The sequence below is a fragment of the Myxine glutinosa genome, chromosome 9 (genome assembly GCF_964187855.1).
Source record: "Myxine glutinosa chromosome 9, kmMyxGlut1.1, whole genome shotgun sequence".
Taxonomy (NCBI): Eukaryota; Metazoa; Chordata; class Myxini; order Myxiniformes; family Myxinidae; genus Myxine; species Myxine glutinosa.
Window position 1 is genome coordinate 110,805,038 of NC_136269.1, and position 15,202 is coordinate 110,820,239.

The 15,202-nt window shown below is 51.3% G+C and overlaps 1 protein-coding gene across 12 annotated transcripts in view; it reads left to right on the forward strand.

Moving 5' to 3' along the window:
• Positions 1–1,037: 1,037 nt before the first annotated feature.
• The window catches only part of LOC137435083 (FERM, ARHGEF and pleckstrin domain-containing protein 1), a 116,718-nt gene continuing 102,553 nt past the window's right edge, over positions 1,038–15,202 (forward strand). For 2 of the 12 annotated variants that reach the window (XM_078784675.1, XM_078784677.1), the window contains exon 1: positions 1,043–1,966. The gene's annotated coding sequence lies outside the window, so the exon portion shown is untranslated. Of the gene's footprint in view, positions 2,383–15,202 lie in introns of all 12 variants that reach the window. The other 10 variants (XM_078784666.1, XM_078784670.1, XM_068128516.2 and 7 more) reach the window with 9 other exon arrangements.

Consider the following 15,202-nt stretch of genomic DNA (forward strand, 5'->3'; position numbering starts at 1 on the left):
ATTATACGAAGTCATCTCGGTTAAGGTTGCCATCCACCGAACCTTCCTCCTGGTTAACGTCATGATAAGGCAGTTGGGTTTGGATACAAAAGCCGTAATAGGAGTTGGGAGGTGAAGCAGCCAAATTAAAGTGAAACCTTGTGTGGGAGCCCCGGTTTGGCGGGAGGACGGAACAGTTCCGAGAATTCCTTTGAGGTCAATTTTCTGGATCTCATTACCCCCAGCTACAGCGGGGTTGCGGTCTTTCTTGATTAGCTGCGGCTGGGGTTGGTAAAAGTATGGTTCATGGAAAACGGTAATTGAGTGGGCCCCTAGTTTTGTGTTGTAGTCGATTTTGCTGTGTAAACGGTCAAACAAGGGGTCTGAGAGGATTTTATTAGTCTCGTCTTTTTCTTATGAGCTCAAGGGGTTTGTCGTGTTCAGGGCAGCATGTTTATATCCCAATTACCACTGGTTCGGCTTTTGTTGAGATTTTCGCGACAGTAAGTGTTTGACAATTATACTGTGGCTCGAAGAACAGACGAGGTAAGGATGGCGTCGCCTGTCTGGCTGCACCACCACCCCCATCATGTCCCTGCCAATGTACACCACCACCCCCACCATGTCCCTGCCAATGTACACCACCACCCCCATCATGTCCTTGCCAATGTACACCACCACCCCCACCATGTCCCTGCCAATGTACACCACCACCCCCACCATGTCCCTGCCAATGTACACCACCATGTCCCTGCCAATGTACACCACCACCTCCACCATGTCCCTGCATATCTATACCACCACCCCCACCATGTCCCTGCATATCTACACCACCACCCCCACCATGTCCCTGCCAATGTACACCACCACCCCCACCATGTCCCTGCCAATGTACACCACCACCCCCACCATGTCCCTGCCAATGTACACCACCACCCCCACCATGTCCCTGCATATCTACACCACCACCCCCATCATGTCCCTGCATATCTATACCACCACCCCCATCATGTCCCTGAATATCCACACCACCACCCCCACCATGTCCCTGCATATCTATTATCTACACCACCACCCCCATCATGTCCCTGCATATCTATACCACCACCCTGCCATGTCCCTGCCAATGTACACAACCACCCCACCATGTCCCTGCCTCTTTATACCACCACAAGTGACGATAAGTTTTATGTGAAATTTGATATATATTTTTTCTTTCCTTCATAAATTTCATGTTTTCCCCCCTTGTGCATGCTTTAAAAAGTCGATATGAATGGTTTGAATCGTCAGCGCCGTTCGTGGAGTGACATCACAAGGTGTTGAGCAAAATCAAAAGTTTTAAAGAAACTGAAAACAATTTAAGAAGTTGTCTGTGGTGGTACATAAAATTAAGTCCCCGTGATCTGTACATGTGCCATGTCCCTGCCAATCTGCCACCATCCCACCATGTCCCTGCCTATCTGCCACCACCACCACCCCGACTTCACAGCGGGCAGTCCTCACTGCCTCGGCATGTTACATGGCAATGAAACAACGAACTCATTGTTGAAACGAGTCTGTAGTGAATGTGGTGCTCATAACGACGTTGTTAAAGATAACATTTTGAATTTACTCCCCACTGCTCATCAAGCACTCGGTGTTTTCATTCGGTTGTGCATCAGCAAATCAAGCAAACTAAACACATTTGCATTTGTTTCAGAGGGAGTGGGTGCTGTTCGTCAACTTGCGTACAACTTTCCAATCAGTTGGGGTGTATATCCCAGGTAGCTTTGTATTGTGGCTGACTTGTCTGACAGTCTTGCAGAAAGGGCTCCGCTGCCCGTCAGAGGAAGAGAGAAGGGGCGGATGGAATCACCACCCCCCCCCCCTACCACCCTCAGCTCTCCACATCCCTCTTTCCGCCGAACCCGGAGCCTGTACGGAGGGAGCGGGATCCGGAGAGCGACTGCGTGACATACGGAGCCACGCACACGTGTACCACACATACGTAAGTCCATGCCGTGCACGCGTACCGAACTGTGCTGCACAAGGCGACGTATGGGAAGCGCGTCAGGCGGAATTCGATGCCGGTTCGGGGATCAGGCACTCTCCCCTTTGTGAGAGAAGCTATTGCTGCGAGGCGAGGATTCGTTCATGGAAACCCTCTGGTGTACGTGGTTTTACGTCCGCCTCCTGGATGCCGCTTCGCCACCCCATGTGACGTGCATCATGTACGAGCTAGCCGGCTAGTCCGTGTCCTCCATTGGGATCTTGTGCGTTCGCTGCTTGTCGGTCAACCTGGGCAAGCATAATCGGGCGATGAAGTCGGTGGAGTGCTGCGCGTTTGGTGTTTGCCTCCTTCTTTACTTGGTTGTTGCGAGTGACATTGTGTTGAACCTTTGGGAAATCGTGCACTGCAACTCTGTAAGTCACCATTGGTGTTCTGTACATGTGGCTGTATTTTTGTCTATCTCCTAGGGTGTAGTCGCTCGTACATGCCTCGCGTGCATAGCTCGGCGATGTTCAAAGCATCAAGTGCGACGACTGAGCAGCACGAATGTTTTCCTGCATTCTTTTTTTTTCCCCTGCAAAGTTCAAGGCCCGAGATTAGCATCAGGCATGGCGTTTTTGGCCCTGGGAATTCCTGCACCAATTGTTCCCCTTAGCGAAGATGCACAGCTGATAGACCTCTGGTCTCTTTGAAGTGTAATTCCTCAAACGACTGTTTTGTGACCTTGAGTTGCATGTTATTTTTACTCCACAATATCAAAAAGGTGCACCATCCAGACAGGTAATGTATGAATTGATACAATTGAGCTCCAACCAATGAAAGCAATAGTGTTAGGGGGATCGTGTGTTGTGTCGCTCTGTGTTTCCTCGCCTCTGAGCTGTCTAGCCTGCTGTAAACCATCGCCCTGGTGTTATACATGTAAGCCTTACCTGTCAGTGGCCCGGCGGAAGGATGTCGAGCCGGTGGACTCACCTGCCAGCCCTGGTCCTTCGTGGACGTTCAAGATCCCACAATGCCTTTCAGGGAAGAGTAGTTGAGTTGAGAAGAGAAGCCTGAACAAATTATGCCGTTCGAGCGTCAGACCTGGCCAGCCAGTTCGTGAAAGATTTGGCCACAACACAAATTATTGAAAACGAGTGGAGCCGTTAAAAGAAGAAGAAGAGACAAACTAAGCAAGTCCGATGGATTCTTACACCTGTGTGGTTCGGTGTGGTTGAAGACACCTGCATTTGGCTGGTTTCATACACAGAGATGAGAATAAAATTCAAGCTGGTACCGGCTGACAGATTCACCGGTGGAATATCTAGCATCCTGACAGATTCACTGGTGGAATATCTGGCATCCTGACGGATCCTGACAGATCCTCAGGGCCTTGTCTTGACAGCTAGGGCAGTGGTGACTAGTGAGAGTACTCTCGAGAGGTGCTGACTCAGCACAATGCAGGATTTGTGTGCTGTGAGCCATAGTCAGAGGAGGGAGTCTTTAACTGTCCGGATGTGTAATGAACTGGAATGTGTGTCAGAAGCACCAGAGAATGTGCCTTGCTGTGATTTCTTCGCCAAATTGCTTGTCTTTTGCTGCCACGGCTTTTATATTGCAGTGTATCGGATCTTGTCTGCCACTGCCTGCCCACAAGGAGTCTTGTGCTTGACGATAATAAGTTTTATGTGAAATTATATATATATATATATATATATATATATATATATATATATATATATATACATATATATATATATATATATATATATATATATATATATATTGTTACAGACACGACTTTGATGTTAAAGTGGGCCGAGCGGAATGGCCGTCGTGTCCGCACAAATTACCCGACTATACTCGACGTTGACGAAGTCGCGCCACGCTGGCTCAATAAGAAAAAGAAGACACCCGGCTGGATTACAATAACACAATACGACACCAGGGGTTCAGTTCTCAAGACCTCCGGAGGAGGTTATATTAAGGCGGAAGGTTAGATTACAACTACAAGAGGGACAGCATAGAAAGACAAGCACTTAGACACAATCTTATATTATTCCCGGACAGACGACAGACACACGGGACAACGGCTGACTCACACGGGGGTTTGATGGCTAGGAAAGGCAGGATCGATGGCTCCAGGTCCTCCTGGGCTCGGGGCAGGGTACAGTACGGTCCGGTCCGGTCCAAAGATGCGGAAGGTTGCACAGCGCTCGAGGTGGTAACGTTCTTTCACAGGCGGGTTCTCTTCCTCTCAGCGGTCGTAGGCAACGTTCTTTCTCCAGCTAGGGGCGCATCTGACTCAGCGCTCGCAGGTGGCTTTCCTTCTCCAAGCTGGGTGCGCATCTCTCGTCACATCCGGCGCGGGGCCGCGTATATCCGGCGGGGAGTGACACGCCCTCGGCTCGTTAGCTCCGCCTCGTGGAATCGGCACGTTGCTTCTCATTGGGTGCGTGCGGGGGGTTTACCAGGCTCCGCCCTTGACGAGGAGCTGACAAGGAGCCCCTTCGTGGTAACCCCGTGGAGCGCATGGTCTGGAGCTAATCGAGCCGGTGTGAGGACGCATCCTCCCCCGCTCCGCCGCCATCTCCTCTGTTGTTGTTGTAATTGTTGGGGAAGAAGATGGAAGGAGGTATGGGAAAGGTCCTAAACTCACTACTGATGCCATATAATCACATTCTGGTGCAACGAAGAGTCATAATTAATGGAAACGAGGCCTTAACTGACATAGACTAAGAATAACTAGGAAGATGTCCGAAAGTTGTCTACGTGTGGTGCGGTGGACCTGGGCACGACATTTAATGGGGGAATAAGGGGAAGGTCGGCTCTACTGATTGTTATTTACATGCAATGGGACTAGGGAATGGGGGATTGGGGAAAGTTGGGGAGTATTGGAGAAAATAGGGGAATATTTACAAGCGGATATGGAGGCCAAATTCCATATTCGCAACATTGCACCCTTCTCTACCCTCGGGGCGTCCCGACCCGATAAATTTTTACCTACTTTAGTGTGGCACGCAATGTAGTTCCCTCTACTATTAACTCTACCCTGAGTGCGACAGTTTTACAGATATTCACAAATGAGTAAATATGTCCCCCTGCGACGTTGCACCCTTCTCCTCACAGAAACACACCCACAGGATAACCGAATCCGGAAAGAATTCGCAAACTAAACATACAGCCGGTAGGGAGCATTATTTACAAGACTACGCTGCTATTTACACTACGATCCAGGACCTGTCTTTGGAGGAACACATGCAGATGTTATGCATAGAGAGAGCGCGCTTGCCAGCATCGATACACCAACCCACGAGTGCTCTGTGGCCGACGGCCTTTAATAACGTGCAGAGCACCCTTTCCCAGCATCAAAAGCACCACCCCACCACACAGTCAGCACCATCCGGTGCAGTCACCATTGTTCATTGGTATAAAAATAAATTCGACAACCCCTAACCCTGCAGGTGTCTCTTGCTCTTCTTGTGGTGCACTTGGTGGTAACTAAAAGTGGTTCACCTGTATGGCATAGGTGCCACGTTGACCCATAGGTCCATCCCCGGGTGGTGCTTGGCCGCAAACGAACTGCGGTCCATTGTGGGTGGCCACAAACATTGCGGTCCATATGGTGTATCGATCCCGGCAGCAAACAGCGAAAGTGCAGGCCCACAACTGCGCAGCCAGCACCTCTCTCTCCTCTCTCTCTACCTCAAAGCCAGATCCTCGGAGGTGGGAGACAAAAGAAGAAACAAGTGAGTAAGGTGGTAAGGGCGCAAAAGTGCACGCAATATAAGGTAATGCACACTGGGGGCACATGGGAACCAGGTGAGACAGGTACGTTCCTATCGTACGCCCCCCCCCCCCCCCACCAGGTAACCTACATGGCCCCTCCCTTACCCCTTACTGTATCCACACAACACAACACTACCCATAAACATCTACTTTACAAATCAACAAACATCCCTACTGTCTTCCCCGTTCCTCCCATAAACCAAATTCGTCTTCTCTCCCTCCTAACCAATCAAATTTGCCATTTTCAACTCTCATCAAAATTTGCCATTTTCAACTCAACATCAAAATTTGCCATTACCAATTCATCATCAGTCCCTCCTAGGGAGGGAGAGATGGAATCACCCCAATGTCTCATCCACGTCGTGATGCGTCTCACAAATCCACACAGCGATTCATCTCCTGCAACAAAACAAAGAAAACACAGGTGTGGAGTCATCATCATCACCACAGGTAAGTGGCTGCGTATGGTGCGACAGGTTCATCAATCCTAACTATTTCCTAAATGACTTTAACAACTTTACACTACCCGGGGTCTTCCTCCGGCCAAACCATTGGCCCTCTTACACTATGGGTTCTAAAAACCAATTCCCATTGGCCAAACTGTGGTGCTCTTCAATTTGGGGTCTCACTCCCCCGATTCATCTCCCGGTGCCCTCGTACAATTTCTGGGCTGTGGCGTGTACCTCTCCCAGTGGGTCTACCCACCTGCACCCCTCCACCACTGCAGTTGCCTCCGAGCTTACCTGCTCCTTACCCTAACCTATCTACCTGGGGAAGGCCCTCTGGCGCTCTCCCCACTCCGTGCCCTCTCTGGCACTGGGCTGCCCGATCCACACCCGGGATCCTCAGGCACCCACTCACAACTACCGGCTCCCAGAGCCCACCTGCGGCCTCACCTGGCCGACATCCTCACAGTGGTGGAGTGCCCAACCAACTACACACACTAACAGGCTACACGCCCAGCCATTTCCACAACACTAATGCACCCATTCACAACACCATTCTGCAACCGCACCACAAATGCCAATATCCAACCACAATTTACCTGCACCCTCTACCTAACACTTACACTACCCGCCCCGGGTACTCGTGAAAGGGGTCCACTCTTCCCCCATCCACACCTTCGCACCATGCACACCACTCCGTACCACTCACTCCAACTCTCTCCACACACCTGTACCTGCACACCTGTGCTCTCACACCTGGTGCCACCTGCACCCTTCTCTCCCCAAGCGCATTCGCGCTGATCCACAACACTCACTACTCATACACTGCTCCACACACCTGTCCAGTTGCACACCTGTGCAATCACACCTGTTCAATTCTCACACACACAGCATCATCTCGGCTAACTACTCCCTTCTGAAACTTGCGCTTCCCAGTCGTCCCTTTAAACTATTGCGCTCCCACGTCATTATCATCCATACTAATCTACCTGCGTCCCCACTACAGGTATCAGTCACTAACTAAACTTAACGTCACCTAAGGTCATCTTCTCTAGATCCCTATCAATATAACCTAACCCACCCGGGCTAGTTTTCACTGCCATACACCCCATAAACTATTGCTCCTTTGCCCCCACCTGTGAGGGATGGTGGATTTGCCATCCCACCACATCGGGGGTCTCTCACTACCAATTTTGCACATCAAATTTCAACAAATTAAAAATTTGCCAATCACTGCCCATCATCTGCCAATCACTACTGCCAATCCCTTGCCAATCATCAAATTTTGTTTTTCTCTAATTTTGGGTCCAAAACACTAACCTCATCACCCAGTCGACTCACTAATACCTCTCGGTGCGCCACTCCCTGTCCAAAGCCCGGCTTCGTGAAGCCAAGCAATGGATGCTGGTTGTTTTGTGCCAGCGGCTGGATGCATCCCGCATTCGGTGCAGGGAAGGAGGTTTACCCGGGCCGAGATCCCACGCACCATCTCGGCACGGAGCCATCCCATGGCTCGATCTCGGCCTGCCGGAATGCCTCACCAAAAAGTGGTCGCCATGACGACCCTTTCTATCGGGCTGCCCGCTCCGCCTAGTGGAGCACGGACGCGGCCGTTCAAAGCGAGGCCCAGCACGCACCGAGGGCCCGACTCGGCTATAAGTCGTTCTAAACTCTACCCCGTCTAACGTCGATGCTTCACCTGCATGCTTACATCCCGCAGCCCGTTCCTTGCTCACACATCCAGCCGTTTCCATGCCCCTCGTACCGTTCCTTACACACCCAGGTACACCCATTCCACTCACCGCCTTGGTCACACACCTGACCACCGAACACTTTGGCACACACTCGTTGGTAGCACACCTCACCAATACACCGCTTCGCGCCCCCTCCTCTGTGACAATCACAGGTGTGCCCTCATTCGCACACCCAACCACGTGCCTCACCACCAACTCCAGCGTGCATTCCCACTCACGCTCTACCATTCCAGGTGTGCACCCTTCCATCCCAGGTGTACATCCTCGCTCACCTGTCACAACTAACTCACGCTCCATGTCACTCTCACTACTTTCACCTCCATTCCTGACAACGCACTCACCCTTACTCTTGACAGCACACTCTTTCTCCATGCACCTGTCCGTCACACACCTTTCTCGCGCACACTCTCCCGTTACACCCTCTGTAACACTCACCACAGGTGGACACTCTTCCTTACTTCTGACAGCGCACTCTTTCCTCATGCACCTGTCGGTCACACACCTTTCTCGCGCACACTCTCCCGTTACACCCTCTGTAACACTCACCACAGGTGGACACTCTTCCTTACTTCTGACAGCGCACTCTTTCCTCATGCACCTGTCGGTCACACACCTTTCTCGCGCACACTCTCCCGTTACACCCTCTGTAACACTCACCACAGGTGGACACTCTTCCTTACTTCTGACAGCGCACTCTTTCCTCATGCACCTGTCGGTCACACACCTTTCTCGCGCACACTCTCCCGTTACACCCTCTGTAACACTCACCACAGGTGGACACTCTTCCTTACTTCTGACAGCGCACTCTTTCCTCATGCACCTGTCGGTCACACACCTTTCTCGCGCACACTCTCCCGTTACACCCTCTGTAACACTCACCACACCACGCTTCCATGTGCTCCCTCGCACACGCGCTACGACCGACTCACTCTCGCCAGCACCCTCACTCCTTGGCACGCACGTTTTCCTCACACACCCCAGAGTCGGACTTTCTCGCACACCTCCTCTTTCGCACACCAGACCTGTCGCACACTTCACCAACGGCCTTTCACGAACACCCGGGTCCATCTCGACCCCCAAGCTCCTTAAATCCCCTGGCGCATCATACGCACGACCATATTGGTCACCACTTACACCGGGTCCTCTTCCTCTTCGCTTATCCTCCATCACCTGCGAATCCCTCATCCGGTTAACGAGCACATCATCACGATTTGAACACAGACTTTGGACCAATTCTTTTATCTCCTCTTTTATTTCTTTCTTATCCCCTCTCCGTCGCTTCTTAATTTCGCTCATCCCTTCTTCCACTTCTTCTAGTTTCTGCTTCACCTCTTTCATTCCCCGGTACGTCTCCTCAAGCTCATCCTCTAAGGCTACCTTGACCGTTTCCAGGTGCGTCCTCACCTGCCGGTCCTTCGTCTCCATTACCTCTATCACCTCGTCCAACCTCGTTGTCAGTCCCTCACGTACCGTCTGACATTCCCTCTTTGTCGCTATCAAGTCGTTTTTTATGTCGTTTTGTGTCGCTTTTAATCCTCCTAATACCGCAGTGTTCCTTTGAACCTGCTCCGTTAGTCCTTTTTGTCCCTCCGTCAGCTGTTCCACCTCCTGCGTCAGGACCTCTATGCCCCCTTGTAACTTTACAGTCCCCTTTCTCACCTCCTTCTCCATGTGCTCCTTACAGTGCCTCACCTCCTCGCGCACTCCTCCGACCTCCTCACTCACTCCTCTTCTGATCTCCTCTCCCATCACTTGCATCTCCTGCCCAGATGCCACCCTCATCTGCTCCATTTCCTCCCTGTGAGCATCCAGTTTGGTTTCTACCCCCATTCTGACCCCCTCTATCTGCTGCTCCATTTGTTTAACTTCCCTTTCCGCTTGGTCCCTCATGTCCCTCAATTTGCCTTCCATACTGTTTTCTAACCCCTCTAACCCATTTTTCACTCCCTCTATCTGATTCTCCTGGGCAGCCATTCTATTTTCTACCCCCATTAACCCATTTTTCACTTCTTTTATCCCGTTGTCTAACCCCTCAAAATTATTGTCTAACTTCCCAAATTTCTTGTCTAACTCCTCAAAATTATTGTCTAACCCCTCACTGGTACCCCTCGCTTCGTCCCTCATTACCCCCATTTGGTTTCCCATTACCCCCATTTGGCCCTCTAATCGCTCACTATTAACCCTCATTTGGCCCTCCATCCTATCCATTTTTGCATTCAGTTGGGTCAAGAATAATCTGAGGTCAAACCCGGTTTGCCCAGCGTCCCCAGCCGCCACCGCAGGCTCGCCCTCCGCGGCGCCGCTATTTTGGGACCCTTCAACCACGTGAGCGAGCGCGCCATTTTGCGCGCCCGCTACTTCGTGCGTGACGGCGCTATTTTGCGAACCTGCCGCCCTCACTGCTTCGCTCTCCTCATGTCCCTCAATTTGGTCCTGGACCGACCCTGCTTCACTCTCCCCTACCGGACCCCAGCCGTCTTGATCCGCCATAGCGCGACTTGCAAAATTCGAGTTTCGTAAAACAAATCCAATTTTTTTTTTTTTCGTTATAATTTCGTCGAGCGCAGTACGCGCTCCGAATCGATTTTCCCTCCCAAAATTTGGGCCTAATAAATTTAGTCCCGGGTTCGAATCCCACTCCTCGACACCAATTGTTACAGACACGACTTTGATGTTAAAGTGGGCCGAGCGGAATGGCCGTCGTGTCCGCACAAATTACCCGACTATACTCGACGTTGACGAAGTCGCGCCACGCTGGCTCAATAAGAAAAAGAAGACACCCGGCTGGATTACAATAACACAATACGACACCAGGGGTTCAGTTCTCAAGACCTCCGGAGGAGGTTATATTAAGGCGGAAGGTTAGATTACAACTACAAGAGGGACAGCATAGAAAGACAAGCACTTAGACACAATCTTATATTATTCCCGGACAGACGACAGACACACGGGACAACGGCTGACTCACACGGGGGTTTGATGGCTAGGAAAGGCAGGATCGATGGCTCCAGGTCCTCCTGGGCTCGGGGCAGGGTACAGTACGGTCCGGTCCGGTCCAAAGATGCGGAAGGTTGCACAGCGCTCGAGGTGGTAACGTTCTTTCACAGGCGGGTTCTCTTCCTCTCAGCGGTCGTAGGCAACGTTCTTTCTCCAGCTAGGGGCGCATCTGACTCAGCGCTCGCAGGTGGCTTTCCTTCTCCAAGCTGGGTGCGCATCTCTCGTCACATCCGGCGCGGGGCCGCGTATATCCGGCGGGGAGTGACACGCCCTCGGCTCGTTAGCTCCGCCTCGTGGAATCGGCACGTTGCTTCTCATTGGGTGCGTGCGGGGGGTTTACCAGGCTCCGCCCTTGACGAGGAGCTGACAAGGAGCCCCTTCGTGGTAACCCCGTGGAGCGCATGGTCTGGAGCTAATCGAGCCGGTGTGAGGACGCATCCTCCCCCGCTCCGCCGCCATCTCCTCTGTTGTTGTTGTAATTGTTGGGGAAGAAGATGGAAGGAGGTATGGGAAAGGTCCTAAACTCACTACTGATGCCATATAATCACATTCTGGTGCAACGAAGAGTCATAATTAATGGAAACGAGGCCTTAACTGACATAGACTAAGAATAACTAGGAAGATGTCCGAAAGTTGTCTACGTGTGGTGCGGTGGACCTGGGCACGACATTTAATGGGGGAATAAGGGGAAGGTCGGCTCTACTGATTGTTATTTACATGCAATGGGACTAGGGAATGGGGGATTGGGGAAAGTTGGGGAGTATTGGAGAAAATAGGGGAATATTTACAAGCGGATATGGAGGCCAAATTCCATATTCGCAACAATATATATAGTTGATAACCCTTTCACATTCATGATCATATATATATATATATTGTTGCGGATCTCACCGTCGGCCCTTTTTCCCCTTACCAAGGGGGGATTAATCCCCTTGTCTGCGACTGACCGACGTGAGTCCTGAAGCTGCCCAGCTCCCTCCAGAGGCAGGTGAGCAACCTCGTTCGAGACCGCGGACAAGATGTTATTTGCCGAGCGGATTAGCAGCCGCGGCTTGAACCATTAGCAATACTACACCCGATCCTAAACGTTGGCCAAATCGTGCCACAGGTATTCAATGGGGAAATCACAAAGACGATCGGCCGAGGAAGAACAAGAAGGCAAAGGTAGGAAATGACAGGATTTATTATTATTTACACAAGACTAAAGGAAGAAAAGCAATCAAAGTAATATACAGAAAATGGAAGGATCAGAAGGACACAGAGCAATTTCTAGCTTATCTATACAGGCTTAACTTATACCCAGGACAATACAGACAGAACGAACTCACTCACACGAATAGGGAATTGCAGGCAGGAATGGCTCAGGGAGCGAATGGTCCAGGCCGATGGTAAGGATGCGTCGGGGGGGGGGGGGGGGGGAGAAGGATCCAGGCAGCGGTAAGCGTCGAAGTTCACGCTCCGGGCTCGGTGCGAACAGCAGCCGGCAGCTCTGCGTCTTCACAACCCCGGCGACAATAGGGCCCAAGAGGGTCTCGGGTTATTGCCGCAATATCAGCACCCCCTCACGTCTTTCTGTCTTCTCCGGTTCAGCTGGATCACACATCTCCTGGTTCACGCATCTGCCGCATCTGCCGCATCTCTCCGAAAAGGTTTGCACGGGCGCTTTTATAACGCGCTTTCAGATCAATGCGCGCCACGCCCGGGATGGTATCTCACCAGCCCTGATTGGCTGTTGGGGGCTCGCTGGCTCCACCTTCTGATGACGAGGGGTGGGCAACGCCCTTGTTTGTGGGCTTGACCGCGTGCGTAATGGCGGCAAAGGCGCTGATAATAAGCCAAAGCAGTAGTAGCGATCGCCGCCGTACTGGCGCTTTGAAGAGGCCGTGGGGGTGTCAGAGGGATCTATCTTATATCATTTGGTGCAATGCAGGGTCAACTAGTGGGAAACAGAGCCTTAAACTACATAGAATAAGAAATAACTATTTAGAAGGGTATATGATTATCTACGTGCATGCGATGGACTAACTAAGGGGACGACCTTTGATCTTTACACAAATGGAGGTATTTACAAGAATCATCACACTATTTACAGAGGGTGATATTTACAACAAAGGATTCTCAAAACCGCAACACTGCACCCTCATCCTCCAGGCACGTCCCGGGCCTATAAAACTTTACTTAGTGTGACACGTAGGTGTAGTTCCCTCTACAATTAACCTGACCCTGAGTGTGACAGTTTTAAAACAAATAAGTATGTCCCTCTGCTGCATTGCACCCGACCTGACAGATTCATGCCCACAGGATAACCGAATTGCGGAATTAATTCTCAAACTATACATGTACGGTGGGGAGCATTATTTACAAGTGACGCTGATTGTATTTACACTGCAACCCAGGACCTGCGATTGTTCTTTTGCGGGGGGGGGAGACAGCCTGCGCTGCATCGACGCACCAGCACCAACAAAGAGCACCATACAGCACCAAAACGCACCGGAGTGCACAGTCACCATAGTTTTAAAAAAAAACCCCTGTTGGTGGTCTTGTTCTTCGGCTCCCTCTGCTGGCCATTGTTCTTCCAGATGTTGTCAACTTCATGTTCTTCTTGGTTGCGGCCTATTTGGTGGAAATAAAAGTGCACAAAATGTGTCCATTTTTATTTATGGCCCACAGGGGCCGACTGGGGTGGTTCACCTGTGGGCTTGGTGCCACCACACCGGGTCCGCAAGCAAGATCTTGGGCCAACGTGGCCGGTTCCAGCAGAGGGGCCATCCCCCAACCCGTGGGGTCCATGAGTGGTGCTCAGCCACAGACATGTGGTCCATAAGTGGTGCGTGGATGCAGGCAGCTGGTTGCGAGGATTCGGGCATACCGACGCGGCCCCTCGCACGCTCCCCTCAGTGCCCAGAGAGCACGATCCATGGGTCGGGGAAGGAAGACAGAGAAGACAGGTGAGTGAGGGGTAAGGGCGCAAGGGTACACATCAACCAAGGCAATGCAGAATGAGGGGCGCATGGGAGCGAGCTGAGAAAGTTTCGTCCCTACGTACGCCCCCCCACATGTGACCGACACTGCCCCCCCTTGCCCCACCCCGTATTTACAAAAACCTACACATTTACAAATCCGTCACTACGTCTCGTCCTCCCCATATTTCCCCTAATGCCAAATTCGTCACAATCCCATTAATCCCAAAATTTGCCATCACCAATTTGTCATCAATCCTCATAAGGAGGGAGAGATGGAACAACAACACAATGTCACACCCACGTCATGATGATGGGTCATGATGATGGGATGATGGGATCACACCCACGTCATGATGCGTCTCCCAATCCAAACATTTGCACAAAAATAATAAAAACGTCATGATGATGGGATGATGGGATCACACCCACGTCATGATGCGTCTCCCAATCCAAACATTTGCACAAAAATAATAAAAACATGGCATGGTGTGGTGTTCTGTCACCTCAGGTGAGTGGATGTAGATGGTGCGAGGAGATTTCAATCCTAACTATCCTCTAAATGACTTTAATACACTTTACACTACCCGGGGTCTTTCCCTGCCAATCCATTGGCCATCTTACTCTATGCAGTTTTAAGAACCAAATTCCCATTGACCAAACTGTGGTGCTTCATCAATTTGGGGTCTCACTCCCCCGATTCAACTCCCTGTGCCTTTGCACAATTTCAGGACTGGGTCGTGTGGCTCTCCCAGCAGGTCTACCCACCTGCACACCTCCACCACTGCAGTTGCCTCCGAGCTTACCTGCTCCTTACCCTAACCTATCTACCTGGGGAAGGCCCTCCTTGGCACTTACCCCACTCGGTGCCCTCTCTGGCACTGGGCTACCCGGGTCCGTCCTCCGGATCCTCGGGCCCCATCCACAACTCTACCGGCTCCTAGAGCCCACCTGCGGCCTCACCTGGCCGACATCCTCACAGTGGTGGAGTGCCCATTTAACTACACACACTAACAGGCCACACGCCCAGCCATTTCCACGACACTAATGCACCCATCCAAACACCATTCTTCCACACGCACCACAGATGCCAATATCCAACCACAATTTACCTATACCCCTCTACCTAACTCTTAGACTACCCTCCCCGGGTATTCGTGATGGGGTCCATCCTCCCCATACACACCTTCGCACCATCCACTCCACTCCACAGTTTTCACCATACTCACTCCACACCATCCATTCCATACTCCATATATTCCATACTCCATGTATTCCACACACCTGTTCACTTGCACACCTGTGCAA